Genomic DNA, 20670 nt, shown 5'->3' with positions numbered 1-20670 from the left:
ATGGACTCTATGAACTAGTACACTGAAGAAGGGGATGCAAAAACATCGAAAACCTACTCAGAGACTTCCAAATTGTCTGATAGCTATCTACTGGATTTCCCTGATGTACCAGTAAGGGCATGTAGCAACCACACTGCGTCATTCAGATCGTATCTAGATAGAGTATTTGTTAGGTCAGAAGATAGGGATAGTGTAGGTTGTCCACAATCTAAATTCGTCGGCTACACAGACCACAAGTTTGAGATCTGCATATTCGAGTTAGATAGGACTCATATACTGGGATCTGGTTACTGGAAGTTAAACGCGTCCTTTCTGGCTAGCAAAGAAGACTACACGGACCGGATTAGTGAATTAGTTAAGCAGCAGTTGACGGGGGCAATCGTCAATAACCAATCAACAAGTCTTTTCTTGATTTTAAACTCTTAAGCGTAGATACACTACTAGTGTATTTAAGACAGAAATACCCGATATATCAATACGGATGACAGAAATAATTATGTTAATTGCAGCAGACTTTGGTAGCTATTTCTAGCATTATTTCAGAATGTCACGATCTGTTGGGTTCTAATAACGTTAAGTCTGTTATCATTAGATTGCGAGGAGTCTTGAGGAGTTTTGTTGCCTCTGTTCATGTTGTTAATGCTGTTGCTGCTTTTGCATTGTTGAAGTTTATCTCATATCTAGCTAACTAATGATATAAAAACATTACACTCGTGACCACTGCGGCTTGAACTCAGAAATGCTGTATCTAAGAAACAGCTGCACAAACCATCTTGCTCATTTTTTTTAAGATTGAGGGGGATTTGATGATTACTCTTAGCAGGCCAAATGACTACGTAGAGGGTCACTATTGAATTTTGTCATTGGGTCGAGTGTGTTGATATATATATATATATATATATATATATATATATATATATATATATATATATATATATATATATATATATATATATATATATATATATATATATATATATATATATATATATATATATATATATATATATATATATATATATATATATATATATATATATATATATATATATATATATATATATATATATATATATATATATATATATATATATATATATATATATATATATATATATATATATATATATATATATATATATATATATATATATATATATATATATATATATATATATATATATATATATATATATATATATATATATATATATATATATATATATATATATATATATATATATATATATATATATAGGCGTATGAGTGGCTATAGGCGTAGGAGTGGCTGTGTGGTAAGTAGCTTGCTTACCAACCACATGGTCCCGGGTTCAGTCCCACTGCGTGGCAACTTGGGCAAGTGTCTTCTACTATAGCCTCGGGCCGACCAAAGCCTTGTGAGTGGATTTGGTAGACGGAAACTGAAAGAAGCCCGTCGTATATATGTATATATATATATATATATATATATATATATGTATGTGTGTATGTGTTTGTGTGTCTGTGTTAGCTCCCCCCCCCAACATCGCTTGACAACCGATGCTGGTGTGTTTATGTCCCCGTAACTTAGCGGTTCGGCAAAAGTGACCGATAGAATAAGTACTAGGCTTCTAAAGACTAAGTCCTGGGGTTGATTTGCTCGACTAAAGGCGGTGCTCCAGCATGGCCGCAGTCAAAAGACTGAAACAAGTAAAAGAGTAAAAGAGTAATATATATATATATATATATATATATATATATAGAGAGAGAGAGAGAGAGAGAGAGAGTGCGAGGAAGAGAGAGAAAGAGAGAGAGAGAGGGATAGGAAGACAAACAGAGAAAACAGACCGATCGATATATAGCTAGATAGATAGATAGATAAGTAGGTAGGTAGTGTCATTCTTTTATTGATATTATCATTACGGCTACTGTTATTGTTTAGCCCAGAGTCAACGTTGGTTTACCAGGCTTCTGTTTAAAGCGTTCCAATAATGGCTATCCTTAGTTTGATTTTAGAAACAGTGTAGCTTACAGGAGCTTTGTGCTCTAGTGTAGCAGACATTTTGAGAACAGTAAAGAGTCTTTCTTTGTTATTCTTGTATTCGGTGATTCTGGCAATGATCGTATTAGAAGTGAGAGACCTTTGATTTTTGTTGAGTATGATAAGTTATAGAGTAAGTGCTTAACACGGCCACATGCTATTCATAAAGATGTTTGTTGATGCTATGATGATGGTGATTTCGATGATGATGATGATGATGATGATGACGACGACGACCATGGCGATGATGATGGTGGTAGTGGTTGTGATTGGAATGGTGACTGTGATGGCATTAGTGGTGGTGGTGGTTGTAGGGAGAGTAGTGTTGATTTATATTTGCTTCGGGAATAGGTTGGTGTGAAAAGGTTACAAGCAACAATAGCGAGAAAAGCTTAAAAATAACAAACAGGAACAAGAAGGTGGGGTTTTAAATGACATAAAGGATGAACAAACCAAGCAAATATGAGTGAAAAGGGGAAAGTATTAGAGAGAGAGAGAGAGGGAGAAAGGGTGACTATACGAGAGAATGAAAGAACGTGATAGACGGACAGTGCAATACAGTAACAGCTATATATATATATATATATATATATATATATATATATATATATATATATATATATATATATATATATATATATACATATATATATACATATATATATATACATATATATATATGTATATATGAGCAGAAAGGTAATGGATATAGATGTATATATGTCTGCGTGTGTGTGTACGTGTGTATGTAAAGCAGAGGGACAGAGAGAATGAGAGGGAGAGAGGAAAAGAGGGAGAAACGGAGAGGAAGAGAGAAAAATCAATACATCACTTAGTGCAATTTGAACTTACTGATATTTACTTTCATAATCAGTACAGAGCTTTCGTTCCCACTATGAGTCAACAACAGACGGCTTTAAGCCAGCCCCTTATATTTCCCATCGCCACTACTCAAACGCCGCCTTCGCCATACACGAAAGTTGCATTAACATCACAGCAGACCTCCACTACTACCACCGCCACCACCACTGTTACTATCGCTTCCAAACTGTAACACCGCTGCCAATCCCATCTCTACTAACACCACCACCACTACCAACAACAACAACAACAACAACAGCAACAGCAACAACAACAACAACAATGCTATTCATATTACCAGTAGTGCTATCATTGCTAAGACCCTACCATCAGCAGCACCAGAAGTACTATCACTTCCAACACCAGAATCAATACCACCACCACCATTACCACCACCAATACTACCACCAATACTACCACCGACGACAAGAACAACAGCAACAACATTTTCTCGCACCGCCATTACACACCCTTACCAACAAGTCAACTTAGAGAGCGTCTCCTTTTCACTCAACCAGCTAGAAATGGCAGCCAATTTACACTATACTTTTCGAGAAACTGCAGATTATACTTCCAGATATACCAGCCAAGGAAATATATTGGATGGTCATGAATGGAACGCCTTTGATAGTAGGTCTATTTCGTCATAGATGACCAGCATTGAAAAACAGCGATTACGACCTTCAAACACTTTTACAGAAGAAGCCATGTCTATTATTATTATTACTAATACTATTGCACCTCCATACCAAAGTTATCATCATTATCATCTCTGAACACAACATTATCACAAAGAGTACTACCATTACAGTCAACCATCACCACCAACAACAATCACGGCTCCGCTACCACCAAAATAAATATCAATCATATCTTCAAAATTCCCCTCCATATCACGGCTATACATCACTACATTTCGTTACCATTACCACCATCACCACCATCACCACCACAAGCTAGTTGCAGCGCCAAAAGCTAAACACGTCCTTTCAAGCATCCTGCTGCCTCAGAGCGCCCTCTAGCGTCAATAGTACTAAATATCCAGTTAGCGAAAATCTCGCTTGTCACAAAATCCATTCGCCACCGTTTCAGCACCGCTTGCATTATATCAGCTTCCTCTAGTCTATCACGTATGATTAATTCTGTTGGCAGGCGGCAAATCTTCTCATGTGACAAGACCACACCATTAAGCGGTTAGACCTTGCTTGCATAGACGAATGCGCTGTTGTCAACGGAGCAGCCAAGTCATCGATTTCGGTGAGGTTGGAGGCAGCAAGAGATGTTGAAAGATGGGAAGGTGGTGGAGTAGTGGAGAAGGTGAGGAGTTAGTGTAGTGTAGTGTGTGTGTGTGTGTGTGTGTGTGTGTGTGTGTGAGTGTGTGTGTTGGGACAGATGGCGTGATGGCAGCGATGTGAAGGAGGGATATGATGAAGGAGTTGGGCGTGAGTGAGTGGGGGGGGGAGAAAGGTGCCGGAGTGCTTGAATACTGAAGTGACGGACCGGTGGTGTGATGGAGAGTTGGAGTGACGGAGTGATGTAGGGGTAATGAGTGTGTATGGGATTGAAGATGCTGCTCGGATAGTGGTAGCAGTGGTCGCAAGGTTGGTGTTGTTGTTTTTGATATTGTTGTCAGTAGTGGTGGTGGTAATAGGAGTGGTAATGGATTGATATACTGATGATCAGCAGATGGGAGTGTCGAAAGAGCAATACATTGTGTGATGGTGGTATTGGTGCAGTATCCATGGCGGGGGGTGATGTAAGCGGTGTTAGCAAAAGAAGGGGGTTCACAATAAGGTTGATCAAGTGGATGTCGTTGATCTAGGAGGGTTGTAGTTGCGATGAAGAGATGAGGTTGACGATGGGGATGATCTATTTAAGTTTCTCGGTGGGCTGGCGGAACTAGTAATAATATGAGGGTGATGAAGCGATGGCTGTGGTGATGGTAAGCGTGCATAGAAACGCGCAAGCGCGCGTGTTGGTGCTAGGTGAATATATTCAGGAGCAGTAGGTTGGAACCAGTAGGGGATGAAGTGTGGTCGAAGCCTAAAATGGTTCAAATAGTGATTGGTCAATACTTACAACAGGTTGCATACATACGTTTTATTATGGAAGTGAGAGCGTTGCTATGCCTGTCGGTCTGTCGGTCTGTCGATGTAGCTTTTTTATATGTGTGTGGAAGCATCAAAAACTTAAATAAAAGACGTGTGTGTAAAGATAGATAGATAGATAGATAGATAGATAGATAAAGGAAGACTTGGTGGAGTTGTACGCATCTGTTCGAATGCATATATATACATATATTGTATATGCATGCCTGTATATGCATGTGTGTATAGTGTATATATATATATATATATATATATATATATATATATATATATATATATATATATATGCATACATATACATGAATGCATACATAATTACGTATATTCACACACACATATACATGCATACGTAAGTGCATACATGCATACATACATATAAAATCGAATATATGCATTCAATATTCTTCTGCCATTATGTATTAGCGTGTTCGAGTGTATGTATGCATGCGTGCATATTCAATCTATAAGAATGACAAACGCATGTAGGATATTAAAATGTGTAGCTTCCATCATTCATATCTGCATTCATATCACCTAGCTTTATATATGCATAAGTGTGTTTAATACGTGAACATGTTTGCGTAACTGCATTGGCTCGCTTGTGGTGTGTTGCTGTGTTTACGTATGTGCGTTCACGTATATGTTTACGAGAGCGTAATGTGTAAACGTATCTCCATGTCTATACAGGTGTTTGATGTGTTACATTTATTTCACTAATTATATGTGTTATGTGTATGAAAGTGTTTACGTATATGTACATATGTATTTTAGCACGTGAGTATCTGTATAATTTTGTGCTTAGTCTGTGAACATGTATTAATAAATATTAATAAATGTGTGTGCTTAGTGCATATTTGTGTATGAGCATTTAGTAGTGAGTGAACATGCGTTCATACATCTGGATATGTGTGCTTTAGTGTGATCAGGTGTTCATGTTTTTGTATGGCTATGCGAGGTTGAATTCTTCTTCTTCTTCTTCTTCTTCTTCTTCTTCTTCTTCTTCTTCTTCTTCTTCTTCTTCTTCTTCTTCTTCTTCTTCTTCTTCTTCTTCTTCTTCTTCTTCTTCTTCTTCTTACAATGGGGAAATAGAATTGGGTAGCTCATAGGGTCCAAGTGGCATGACGTGTAAGATATTTTTCAGGAGGAGCATCTCTGGGATACACAATAATGTCTCTATTCTCCAACAAACACTGCTGCTATTTCTTTGCTGGTGGGGAAATTGTAGCGCCTGATATCGGACCCTCTCCTGAAGTGTAACTCACATCTCCGTATTAGAACATTGTCTCCTCTGGCTCTCTCCTCTTCTTGTTGTTCAATTGCATGCATGTTCATGTACAATTCGGTATAAGGATTAATTTCGTGGATAACATCGCTTATTTTTCTCATAGTGACATGGGAATACTCAGAATTTGGAGGCGCATCCATCCTTTACTGCAGAGCTTCATCCGCATCAATGATGTATAACTGGCCGTATTGCGGTTGATCATTAGCAGGATGCAGATTTGTCGTCGTGTGATAAGTTTGGCCCCGAATGCGGAAGCAATACGGACCCCTTCCTGGAGAGGCTGCCAGTTTGACTCCAAATGACCCAAAGGAGAAGGTACAATTGTAATTTCTACGGACTGAAACGGACTCTTGATCGTTTCCCTCAAATAAAATTTTTAGTATCTCTGGATATGGCTGCAATGCAGGCACGTTCACTTTTCCATTGTGACAACAACTGTTATTTTCATTTCTAAACCTAAGCGCACCACAGTGTTCACACATAATGTTCAGTTCTCTTATGTCAAATTGTTCAAATTCATGAGCAATAACTCTGTTCTGCACTGACGTATGTCTTCTCACACGCTGTCGCCGCATCTGATGCCTCCTTAAATTGTCAATTTCACCAGCATTCATATTTTGAACACTTTCTCGATATCTTCTCCTTTGGTTTTGCTGATAAATAGCCCTCTCATATCGATTCATGTTCTCTACTCTTTGCTGAAATAAGTTTCTCTGCTGCTCGTGGTACTGTGTACGCTGTTACTCATTCATATTTTCTCTCCCTTGCTGAGATAAGTTTCTCTGCTCCTCGTGATACTGAGCGCGCTCTTCCTCACTCATATTTTCTAGTCTTATTTGTTGTCTTCTCCTATCTTGCTGCATGTGTTCCTCGCATTGTTCACCCTCCATTGACGCTCATCTCAGCTGCTGGCGTTGCCTGTCTCTCTCTCTTAGATTTCCTGCCTCTGCCCTTCCCTCATTCTCGCGCAAACAGCTACGTGTTTTTGTTGTCGGTTCAAGATGAATGCAGTTTATAAGCACAAAAGAAATACAAGATAATATGTATACAGAGTACGAAGGAAAAATTGATAAAAATGGTCTGTTATAGTCAATTCGGATCTTCTATATTTCACTCGCTAAATCATCCCCCTTTAATTTTGTTCAGATTGTTTTCAGTTTTGGTGTATCGATGCAGTTCTGAATTATGATTATTCTCAGGTAATTACGTTATCTCGTAAATTAAGAATGTCATTTGGAATTAAAGCTTGAAAATTTGGGTAATTTTAGCCCATCAACATACAGCTAGGCATTAACAGCTTGTTACCACGACAACCGCACGTTGTTTCTGGAGGTGCGCATCCACGCAAGTCAGTGGCACCTGTAAAAAATAAAAAAATCTCCACATTTTGAGTTACATTTTCTTTCCATTTCAAAATTTGTTTTATTTATTTATTTTATTTGATAGATATATTTGTCCGAAGCAGATTACGCTTGAATAACATTTGATTTCAATTTCAAAATTTGTCTCATTAGATATATAGATAAAAATCCCATCCCCAGTTTGCAGTTTACACATATCTATACATGTATGTATAGATATGTATATAGATGTGTGTCTATCTATCTATCTATATATATATATATATAAACACACAGAGAATGTCACAATTCACACACACAGACACACACACACTTTCTCTCACCAATCTCTCTCTACCTCTTCCTCTCTGAATTTTTCTCTCTCACTACCTCTCTGTCCCTCCTCTGTATCGAAAAGTTAAAATAATATCGAAAATTTACTGTGGTTATTTCTCTTAGATTTAACAATGTGTCGGTGTATTTATCTATCTAATTGTCTTCTGTTTCACACACACACACTTTCTATCACCACGCTCTCTCTCTCCCTTTCCCTCTCCTTCTGACTCTGTATCCTTCTCTCTCATTACCTCTCTGTATATTATATAAAGAGCGTAACGAACGGACGAACTAACTAAGGAAGGAACAAGCAGAATTATAATATCATTATTATTAAATTTCGGGCCTTGTGCATAGAGTAGAAAAGATTATATTTATTATTATTATTATTATTATTATTATTATTATTATTATTATTATTATTATTTTATGTTTGACATTTGTATTGCATTTGTACAAGTTTTGAATTTGTACAAGTTGGATCCAAGTCTCACCCAGAGACCTCAAGAGACAACAAGTTAGAAGTTCATGTAGGTGTTATGCCTAGGGTACCATATATTTGGATTTGTACAGTTTTGTTCAAGTGATAAGAAAATTATGTTTGCTTTAAAATTTGAGATCACATAGACAGTATTTTACGTAGGATATGGGCAGTTCCCATGAGCACTATCTTTTGAACTTCAGCCATTTTGGGGTTTCCTGGAATCTCATCTAGGTAGTAATCAGCCCGTTTCGCTGTCATTCCCAGAGCACCTCTGACAATAGGTATTGTTTTCGTCTTCAGATTCCACATTTTGCTAATTTCTATTTCCAGATCTTTATATTTGCTCAGTTTTTGGTAGGTCTTGACAGATATGTTTATATCGATTGGGACAGTCATATCAATGAGGAGGCATGATTTTTGTCTGAAGTCTTTCAGTATGATGTCTGGCCTATTTGCGTCTATCTTTCTGTCAGTTTGAATGGTGAAGTTCCAGAGGAGTGCAATGTAATCATTTTCAAGTACTGGGGGTGGTTTGTGTTCCCACCAGTTTTTATCATGGGGCAAGTCCAGGTTTTTGCATATTACCCAGTGAATATATTGTGCAGCTCTATCATGCCTGTTGAGATACTCTGTAGGCGCAAGCAGACTGCACATGGAGACAACATGATCGATGGTCTCATTTTGTTGTTGGCATATACGACATAATGGGGAGCTGCCGTTCTTTAATATGTTGGCCTGGTAGTTCTTTGTAGGTAGGCATTGATCTTGGGCTGCTATGATAAACCCCTCTGTTTCTGATTTCAAGCCAGAGGCCATTAACCATTGGTGGGTAAGGGTTTTGTCAATATCTGCATTATTCGCTCTCTTTGGGTATTTGACATTGAGAGGTTTTCCATGCCATTTTTCAGTCATAATATCTAAGGCAGCAATTTTTGCACGGGTTTTCAAGCGCTTAGCTTTTTCTGCAGGTGTTTCTAGTTCATCTAATTCTTGAATTTGTTGCAATTGAAATTCACTTAGATAGTCCTTTGCCTGTTTTGTTGCTGAGTAAGATGCTTTCTTGCTTTCATGTTTTAAGACAAGTTTTAGCATCCAGTCCTCAGAGTTTTTCAGATAGGTGTCTAGGCCAATTGTGGCTACCTTCATTGATAATGCCAGCTGTAGAAGTCCTCGGCCTCCCTCTTTTCTTGGCAGATAAAGACGTTCTATATCTGCCTTAGGGTGGTGCATTCTATGCATTGTCAACAGTTTTCGTATTTTTCTGTCAACATTACATGTTTCAGTAATTGACCAGTTAACGATATTGAAACTGTAAGTCACGACTGGTATGGCTAGAGCATTGATCGCTTCGATCCTGTTTCTCGCGTTCAGCTCTGTCTTCAGTATTGCTCTCACCCTGCGATAACATTCTCTTCTGATCCTTTCCCTGATCACCGAGTGCTTGATATTGTCCCCTTCAATTACCCCTAGGTATTTGTAGCTCTCCGCTGGTTCTAACTCTTTTATGACATTTTGCTGGTCAAGGTTCACATTAGATGTATTTGTCATTTTTCCTTTGATAAAGGTAGCTTTTGCACGTTTATCAAGGCCAAATTGCATCCTTATTATTATTATTATTATTATTATTATTATTATTATTATTATTACTATTATTATAATCAGTATTATCAAGGCAGTGAACTGGCAGTCTCGTTAGCACGCAGGACTAAATGCTTAGCGGTACTTCGTCCGTTGCTACGTTCTGTGTTCAAATCCCACCGAGGTCGACTTTGCCATTCTTTCTTTCGAGATCGATAGATTAGGTACCAGTTGTGTACTGGGGTTGGTGTAATCGACACATCTCCTCCCCCAAAATAGCTACCCATGTGGCAAAATCTGAAAACATTATTATTATTATCATTATTATTATTATTATTATTATTATTATTATTATTATTATTATTATTATTATTATTATATGGTCTTTGCACAGCTTTTAACGTTGGAGATGTACTACGGTGCTAGCCGTTCACTACCGAGAATTAAAGTAATATCCCTTATTTTTCGAGCACCATCCGGAGTATTCGAGCAGTTCCAAGCAGTGCTGTTTCTGCAAGTACACCACCGTTATTCCAGCTCCTGTTTCTTCCGTGTACTTTTCAAGATTTTTACTCACTGTTCTCAGGGTTCCTGCAATTATTGGTTCTGCTACCACTTTTTTCATCGATCACAACTGCTTAACCTCTCAAGCTAACCGGTCATATCTATCGACTTTTTCTTTCTTCCATATTGCATACCTTATTGTCAGCTGAGTATGCTATATCTATGATCCAGCATCGTTTGCTTTCTTTCTTAATTAACACTATGTCTGGTTTCCTATTCTCTATCTCATGGTCGCATTTTCGATGATGCCTTCGGGTTTATATCTTCGTACCACTTTTTTGCTCTGTCTAGTCCATAGTTGTTGCAAAGTTTCCAATGGACAATCCTTGCTATATTGTCGTGACGTCTCTTATATTGTTTCTGGGTTAGTGGCTTACATTGACTGGTAATATACAATACGGTTTCACCATTTTGTCCACAAATTCTGCACTTATCACTTTTTGATGTGTTTTCTACTCTGTATTTGATGTAATTGGTTCTTAATGCTTGCTCTTTGGCAGCACAGATTAGAGCCTCCGTTTCCGGTTTTAATCACTTTTAGTCATCCATAGACATCTTTTGTTTCTGTCTGTCTTATTCAAAATTCTTATGAAATTGTATTTTCTTTGCCCCCACCCATTTTCAATTTTATTCATTCTCAAGTGCTTGTACAGTGATTTATCTTTGCAATCTTCCATCCTAAACAAGCCTGACCTTCTCATTTCCAATAATAGTGGTTCTGTGTCTTTTTTTTCATATAACATGCTATGTTGTTTTCATTTGCTCTAATGCAATGTTCGCATCCATTCAGTCTTCTTCCTCCAACCGGGGGATTGGTCCGCTAGTAAGCGTTGTAACAGATTACTAGGACTCCAATGTTATTGCCGATACGGTAGTTATGGAGCCATTGTTGATTTCTGATGAAGTGGATATATAATTGTTAAAGAGGACAACAAACGTTAAAACAAGGCAAACATCTCAAGTCGTATACAATATTATTATCGGAAAAAATTCAAAGTCTTACAACTGTTTCTGAGATATCCCCGAGTAAGAGACATTCTGTCATCAGAGACAAATAGGGAAAAATAAGGGAAATTATTAATGAGATGACGACATAGAAGAAGGGAGTAAAAGAATGAGGAGATGGAAAGAAAGAAGAAAAAAGAAGCATAAAAGTTCATAGTTCGACTTTCCGAAGTTATAGAAACTTAATCCATGTGGGTTCAGATCCTGATATAGTAGACATCCAGAGAAAAAAGACGCAAACATATCAACGTTAAATAACAGAATGGTAGCGGAGGTAGTTATTAAGTGGTAAAAGAAAGAAAACAAAAAAAGAATAGAAAGAGAGGTAGATAGAGTGAGGGAGATTTTAAGGATTGACTATAAGATAAAGTAAGGTGTCTTCTTTCTCTGGATATGTACTATATCAGGATTTTAACCCACATGGATCTACGTAGGATTGCACCTAAGAACTTACGCTCATGGACCTACGCAAGATTGCACCTAAGGACTCGTGCTCTTGTTTGTTCGGAAAGTTGAACTATGAACTTTTATACTTCTTTTTTCTTCTTTCTTTCCATCTCATTATTCTTTTACTTCCTTCCTCTATGTCGTCATCTCATTAATATATACTATTCTCATTTTCCCTATTTGTCGCTGATGACAATATCCCATGCTCGGAGATATCCCAGAAACAGCTGTAAGAGTTAAAATTTTTTTCCAATAATAATATTGCATACGGCTTGAGATGTTTGACTTGCCTTAATGTTTGTTGTCCTTTTTAACAATTATATATATATATATATATATATATATATATATATATATATATATATATATATATATATATATATATATATATATATATATATATATATATACATATATATATACACACACATATGTATGTGTGTATGTATATCGACTCGTACCAACAGTTTCTGGCTCATTCTCTAGTGTTAAGGTAGTATCCCTTAAAAATATTGTGCCTTGCACCTGTTTATTTCTCAATTCAAAATGACTGAATATATGACCGTAAATTATTGAAGTCGTAAATTACTCAAGTGAAATATGTCTTAGTCTTTTTGCTTTCTTGTTTTGATAGCTACCCGCTTAGCTACGTTGAATGCGTTTAAACATTATCTTTTATAAAATTAAGATACATCTTGATATATATATATACCTTGATATGTTTCCATTGTTGTATCAGAAGTCTACTTCATACACCACCAATTATCTGGTCAAGAAAACATAGAAACTCTTTTTGGTATGGCTTGTTATTTTGTATATCGTTCAGACTTTTGACAGCATATGTATTATTTAAAGACCTCTGTATGTCCTTTCTCTAAATTCGAATATGTATTTACAGGTGGATGTCCGTGTACATACTTTACATGCATGTGTTTGTGAAAATTTTTAAGTTATTGTCATGTGTTTCTCGCATATCAAACTAACATTTGGCTGCTGGTTCGAACCAACGAAGAAGATTTACAGTATCTCTCGATCTGCTAAAAATAAAAGAAATAGTACCCACATCTCTTTCAAATACCACTTAAATGCTACTGTATACTTTTTTTCAAATTTTCAAATTCCAATTAAAGCGATATCTGAAAAATTGAAAAAATTGAAAAAATATGAATGATCTTATCTGGGATGTGCTTTATCATATGTCTACTGGAACAGACTTGATTTCTAGCTATATAAGAGCAATATCACCAACAACCACTTGTTCATTGGAAGATATAACATCCTGTTTAAATATTCATAGCGATGAGGGTTGTAGTTAAAATATATGTAGGATACATACTTCGGCTTATATTTTACTTCAGCACTCCAAAATATTATAAAGACAGATATAATTATGTATATGTGAATGTATTTCTGTGCTTAGGAAAATGTTATTGCAAAGTACGGTACAATGCTACTGTTCTTATGTAATGGATTCAAAAGAATTGATGTAAACAAAAGTACCTCTTCTCTTATTTAAAAGAACAAAATTCTATCCTTTAACCCACAACATCCACTATTCCTACAATGTCATTCTTTCATTTAGTCATTCCTGGTGTTTCTCTCTCGCATTTCTCCATTTGTCTTTCTCTAACCTCTCTGTTTCCCCCTCCCCCCTCCCCCCCTCTCCACTCCCCCTCCCCCCTCTCCCCCTCTCCCTCCTCTCTCTCAATAGATGCTATATATATATATATACATACATACATATACATCTGAGTGTGTGTATGTGTGTGTGTGTATATATATATCGAAAGAGAGAGAGAGAGAGAGGAAACCGATAATAATTAATTGGTGATGGCGTTGCTATGATGTAAACACCACTAATTTTAAATTCTATCTGCTTAAATATATACACATACAGCCAAATTAATAGGAAACTTAGATCAATGTCGAATGTGCTTTCCCTTGCTGAAGACTACTTTCAAACAGAATAATTATAACTGTTTTAGCGAGGTAGATTCCAACACGTAATTACATTTCTTTACTTAAAATTTGACATCGTACTCTGTTGACTAAATTACATTCTCTATTCCCCATTAATGAGGTTATGTTCAGCTATAAATATTAGACAAAACATATAACTCATATGGAAATGTAGCTATAGAGCATTATAGTAATCTCGATATTTCAAAAATAGATATCTCTAGTTCGATTTACTTCTGGTCAGTAGAACTCAAGTATCTGTAATCTTTCATCATCTAACCTAAATCTGTCCCTTTTTCTATAATAGTTCTATCAAATCAACGCTACATGGTGGCTTCGATATTGTTGATTCCACGTAAAAAGCTCTCGGTATACTCTGTGAAGTGGTTGGTGTTAGGAAGGGGATGTATTTATAGAAAACGTACTTTAAGAGACATTCGACCACGCCACTATCCTCCGGCTTCTTAGTCTCGTGAAATCGTTCAACTTATGCCAGCTTGGAAGATGGACGTTAATAGATGACGTCAAAAGTGCAGACGAAACCAGTATGCCACACAGCGAACAATTCCACTAAATTACGAGGTCATTCAACTTGCTAGATAAAATCAGCCAGTCCAATTAAAGTCAAACTTCGACACCTTAAAGAGGGAAGAACATACTTAACTTCTGTAAGCAAAACGGCCAAGGCTGAAATACGTTTCATTACAACTTAATTCTATCAAGGCTGACCTGGAGATATGCAATCACAGTACTATATGCAAAACTTCAAAGCTCTGGAGGAGAAATATTTGGCTGAGTCTCAAACGTCAAATCTCTGCAGAAAAATTGAAGCCTAATTACTGTATTCACATGTAAAAATAGTAATAACAATAAAGAGGTTGCTATCAAATATCGATAACCTCAGCAGGTAACTAACCAAGTCAAGTCTAATAAACATATAAAGAATTTTTTATTTTATCGGCAGCTAGTTGACCAGACAACAATACAATGGAGCCACCTGATGCTTAACTCATTAAATCTTAACCACCTTTTCCTTGTGGGGAACAAACACCATGTGGGATTGTTGTCATCAATTTCCTCCGTGACTCTTATTTTTTTAAAGATATTAGCTATTTATATATGTGGTTGAGTAAAAAGTAAGCAACATTTTGAATCATGAGGAATTTGTACCGGATTTTTGCATAGTTCTGAATTTTTTTAAACATTTTTTTTTTTTTGCAATTGTCTGATGATACAGATATAGACTTTCCCAAAAGCATAAATTAACATTCATAGTTTTTTCACCGCTCTAACAATCATTTCCTAGCTTGCTAGTGTGATTCTGTTTGAAGGCTTCTGCCTAGAATTGTGAATTGTTGAAATTGTTGGAATTAATTGTTTAATTTGTTGCTGTTTGTTAAAAACACAGAGCTTGTTCAGCACGCTTGTGTTTTTTGTTGTATATTTTCCCCCATTTGAGGTGGGAAAATATCTGAAATATCTGAACGCAGAGGAAGCGCGATTTGGAAGCTACGTATCTGTAACTAGAAATGGGAACATGGTGAAGACAGTGAGACAGTTGGAAAGTTATCATTGACTGGGAAACATTGTGAGACTGCATGCAATTTATAGAAAAGGAGGGATTGAGCGTAAATTTGACCCCTCCGGAAGAAACAACTGGAAAAGTGAGAAGAACGGTGATGTACAGGACACTGTATTTGCCGAAATAAAAGATGGAGATAACACCGGAGGATTTCATTAAAAAATGCTTGGACACAATAAGAGGCGACATCTTCTACACCAGATGTAGGAGATACGGTACAGTGGAGGTAAGATTTGCCTCCGAAGAAGTGGCATTTAAGCACACCGCTGTACCAATAAGGACAGAAGAATAGTTACTCCTGCCAACCTACCTAGGGAAAAGTATCTCTAGAGTGAGGATTGGCAGAATTCCGCCAGACGCAGAAGAAATATGGATAGCGGCAGCTATACTCACTGACACAAAGGAAGAGGTAAAAGTTGTTCAGGTAACTCGAACGCAACAGTTGAATTGTTGGAGTTACGCCCTGGAATTAATTATCCAGGCCACTCATCCGGATCTTAATGAGGTCCCCGAAATTATCGAGTTGTCGGACGACATAAAACCGACGGTGTCGGTGGAAGGGAGACCGCCCACCTGTTATTGTTGCGGCCAGAATGAGCCCATCAAAAGGAAGTGCCCCCAAAATGTACAAGAAGAACAGAAGAACGCAGCTGAGAGCCAAAGCGTACCTGAAAGTACAGCGAAGGTAACGGAACAGACCCAAGTAGCGACGGAGCTAAAAACAACATACCAAGAAGATTCCGAAGAGGATTACATTGAAATAACAAAGAAAAGAGAACGAACCAATATCCCACCAAAAAGCACACAACAATGTAAAAAAAAGGAAATGTTGCACGCAAAAACAAGACATAAACCAGACAAACAAAATACAGACAACCCTCGAGAACAACGCACCCTCACAGCACACATCACTGCTATCATTACTTCGGCTCTGCGACTTAAATATCGATATCGGGCCAACGAATAAATATATGTAAATAATATTTCTACCTTTTTGGTGTTGATTCTTTGATGTTTACTGGTTACTTGGACGCGAGAGCAAAAAAAAAAAAAAAAGCGTGTAATATGCAACACAAGCCGTAAACAAAAAGTAGAATAGAACAGAGTGGTGACATTTAGTAGAGATGACCCGGAAGTTGTTCCTCTTCGATTACTGTCGCGAACAGCATTTGCTTTCTCCAACTGAATACACGTCGTTCATTGGTTAAAATTACCCATATACGACAACTTTAACATGAAATAACTTCTAAAATGCGAAATTTTGTCAAAGATGTTCAAAATAAACCGTATTCTGCGCGAGAAATTACACTAGTATACGAAGTTTCAAACTGTTTAGTTTTAAAAAATTAATTAAAATATATGTGAGCCAAACTGAACACTTCCTTACGATCTTTAGCGAGACACAAACCTTTATGTGTTGATGTACCCGATGAGACCCTAAGTGCAAAATTGATGCACCACATGTTAAAAAGAGTCACACCCACAACGGACAGTAGCAGGATGAGTCGAAACGACCGTTGTACAAAATAATAGCAAATCCATCCTCTCGTTATTATTATTATTATTATTATTATTATTATTATTATTATTATTATTATTATTATTATTATTATTATTATTATTATTTCAATTAACATACAATGCGGAATTCCTGAAGTGCATCAAACGGAAACATATCCCGACTGTAGATGACACCAGGTAGCCCAAACTGTGCTAGTGCTCTACTCAACATGTCAACATAAGGCGATGCTCCAGCATGGCCGTAGTCAAATGACTGAAACAAGTAAAAGTATACTAATCAACATATAAACATTAATTCAAAAATATGAAATACATACATGCATACATACATACATACATACGACAGTCTTCTTTCACAAGGCTTTAGTCGGCTCGTGGCTATAGTAGGAGACAGTAGCCCACCCTAATACGTAGTGGGATTAAATTCGAACCATGCAGTTGGGACGCATACTTCTTCCAATACAGCCAAGCCTACGCTTTGTTAATGATACATCAATATTTTGTATTTGGAACTCGACACGCACTTGTTCTTCTCCTTCTCAAATCAACCCACTAGTTGCAAAAGAAACGCGAATTATTTTACCGTTAAATGTCTATTCAGTGATTTAAACACTCAAATATAAGGAAACGTACTTTTCTAAAGTTTAGTTTTCAAGAGTTTATAGATATGCAGTTTAAAAAGGTCAATTCTAAGTTTCTATTTTAGCAATGAATTATGGTATTTGATATTTGACTAAACTTTTCAAAGTAAACAAAAATTATCAAATTAAGTAAGAATAATTTGTTGATATTTATGTGTTGTCATTTCAAAAAATAAGTAACAATATAACCAGTGGCACACACACAAACACAAACACACACACATACATACACAAATAAACAAAGAGAACATGTATTCATATACAACTATATCTATCTGTCTATCAATATATATGTACATATATACATGCACACATACACACACATACACCCCTCCCCCCACACATATATATATATACATATATATTTACACATGTATAGGAATTGAAAACGCAAATCATAGGCATATATATGTGTGTATATATATGTGTGTGTGTGTGTATGTGTATAATATGTATAGATACACACACAGAAACAAACAAACACACACACACACATACACACACACACACACACACACACACACACACACACACACATATATATATTTTCACAAAGCTAAAGAAATTGTTTAAACCTAAAAGAAAATGTTAATATGTACAAATTAAATGAATGCTTTTATATGTTTTAATCGAATTCATATTTACAACTAATTTTCTATATTGAGTCATTAAATGCATGCGCACACAGGAACGCATATATATATGTGTGCGTGTATGTATATGTATATAGAAATGTATATATATATGTGTGTGTGTATGTATGTATGTACGTATGTATCTCTACATATATTCATGCACACATATACATACATACACATGTGCATGCATACTTATATACATATGTGTATGTGTGTTTGTGTGCTTGAATATATGAATGTATGTATGCATGTATATGAGTGTATGCGTGTGATAACATAGGTGCAGCCACAATTATCTAGTTGTCTTTATGGACACTAATATATAAACACGTACGTGTGGAAGGGTAGTTGTGTATGTGTGGTGTGTGTGTGTGTGTGTGTGTGTGTGTGTGTGTGTATGAGTCTGTGTGTGTGCATGCGTACGTGTGCGTTTGTGTGTGTGTGTCTGTGTTTGGTATATTTTCTTGAAACTATTCTTTGTTATACGAATTACTGTTTAATTAATTGTTTTATTGCTTGCATGTAGTTTTCATGTGGCAATGATTCAGTCAATTCTCTAATTACTATTTTGTTCTTTAACATCTAAGAGGTCATATTTCCAATTCTTAATTGGAATTTTGCATTTCATAGTACTCTTAGCATTCTTTATTTACGCATTGATACGTCTTGGATAAACGAAAGTAAGAATAATTATTAGAATTGGAAGCCTGTGGTATATAAATACTTTTAACTTCGATAATATGATTCCTTACTTTGGTAGCATGTTTCAAATTTGAAATGCTATGTCAGTAATGGCGGTGAATTACCAGTTCAAAAGTAACCACGCAAAACACCTAATAGGATTTACTTACGGTTCATTACACTCTAAGTTCAAATGACGCTGATGTCAACTCTGCCTTTTACCCTTCCGGAATCACTAGGCATAGCTGTGTAGTAAGAAGCTTGCTTCCCAATCACATGGTTCCGGATTCAGTCCCACGCAGTAGCACATTAAGCAAGTGTCTTCTCTTATAGCCTTCGGTTGACCAAAACCTTGCGAGTGGATCTGGTAGATGAAAACAGAAAGAAGCCCGTCGTATATATATATATATATATATATATATATATATATATAATTTTATATATTTCGTTTCGGGATTTGGTTTGCAAGATTCTTTATGTGAATTCGTGTGTTGAAATATATTCTGTTGTGTCTGGGGAGAATCATTCTCTCTTACTGCCTTTATAATTTAACACACCCACCGATAAAATCTCCATTCATTTTCTTATTCATTTCTCTAAAATCTTCGTTGCGTCTTGCAACCTTTTCAATAGTTGTTGACTCTGTCCGTTATCCAAGCTGCGTTCTTTTAGTCTCTTTGTGCACATACACATATATGTATGCAGGTGTGTGTCTGCATGTATGTATGTATGTGTGTGTGCGTATGTATAGCTTATGTGTGTGTGTACGTTTGTATGTATGTACTCTGCATATTCATGCGTTAGTGTGTTTGTGTGTTCGTGCTTGTGTGATTTATGTGTGTGTGTGTGTTTGCATGTGCGTGTCTGTGTGTGTGTACCTCTGTCGCCTTGTGTGTGCATGTCTGAGTGTGTCTCTCTGTGTATGTATAGATTTTTGTGAGTAGGTACTGTGTCTGTATGTATGGATGTGTATCTCCATATGTGTGGACGCGTGTCTCCATATGTATTCTTGTGTGAAGTTTTTGTGTATATTGTCATGTGTTTCAGTCTTCATTTGCGTATGTGTGCTTGTATTAATTTTTTTTAGAAATAAGATCAAATGTACTTCCCGTGCCATTGTCTAATAAGGCCGGTTTCCCGGATTCTGTGGCAAATATATATTCTTCTCTGGAGGGAACGCCGGTCTGTTGTAGGATAATTCATTTTGCCTGCTGAACGGACTGGAGCAATGTGAAATGAAGTGTTTTGCACAAGAAGACAACCTATCACCTGGTCCAGGAATCGAAACCGCAATCTTACACTCACACTCAAGATTGTACTTAGCTACGCGCTTCTGTGTTTTATTAAATGGTTTGTGTATATTTTCAGATATTTTATTTGAATTTACACTTCGGTATTTGTTTTAGGTAAATTCGGATAAATCACCTAAAGTTGACATTTACGTTAATGTCTTAAGGTAGTAAAAATAATTTTAAAAATGTAACTGGTGACGACGTAAGTTGAGGTGTGCCTGTACACTCCTCTACAAATATCTTAGCATTGTCGGAGCTCTACTTTGTATTAATCAAACATTAAACGTCTCTACGGTTGCAAGTAGTCAAACTAATATACTTTCAGACA

The sequence above is a fragment of the Octopus bimaculoides genome, chromosome 7 (genome assembly GCF_046866305.1).
Source record: "Octopus bimaculoides isolate indiv1 chromosome 7, ASM4686630v1, whole genome shotgun sequence".
Taxonomy (NCBI): domain Eukaryota; kingdom Metazoa; phylum Mollusca; class Cephalopoda; order Octopoda; family Octopodidae; genus Octopus; species Octopus bimaculoides.
Note: the sequence above shows the minus strand (reverse complement) of the source record.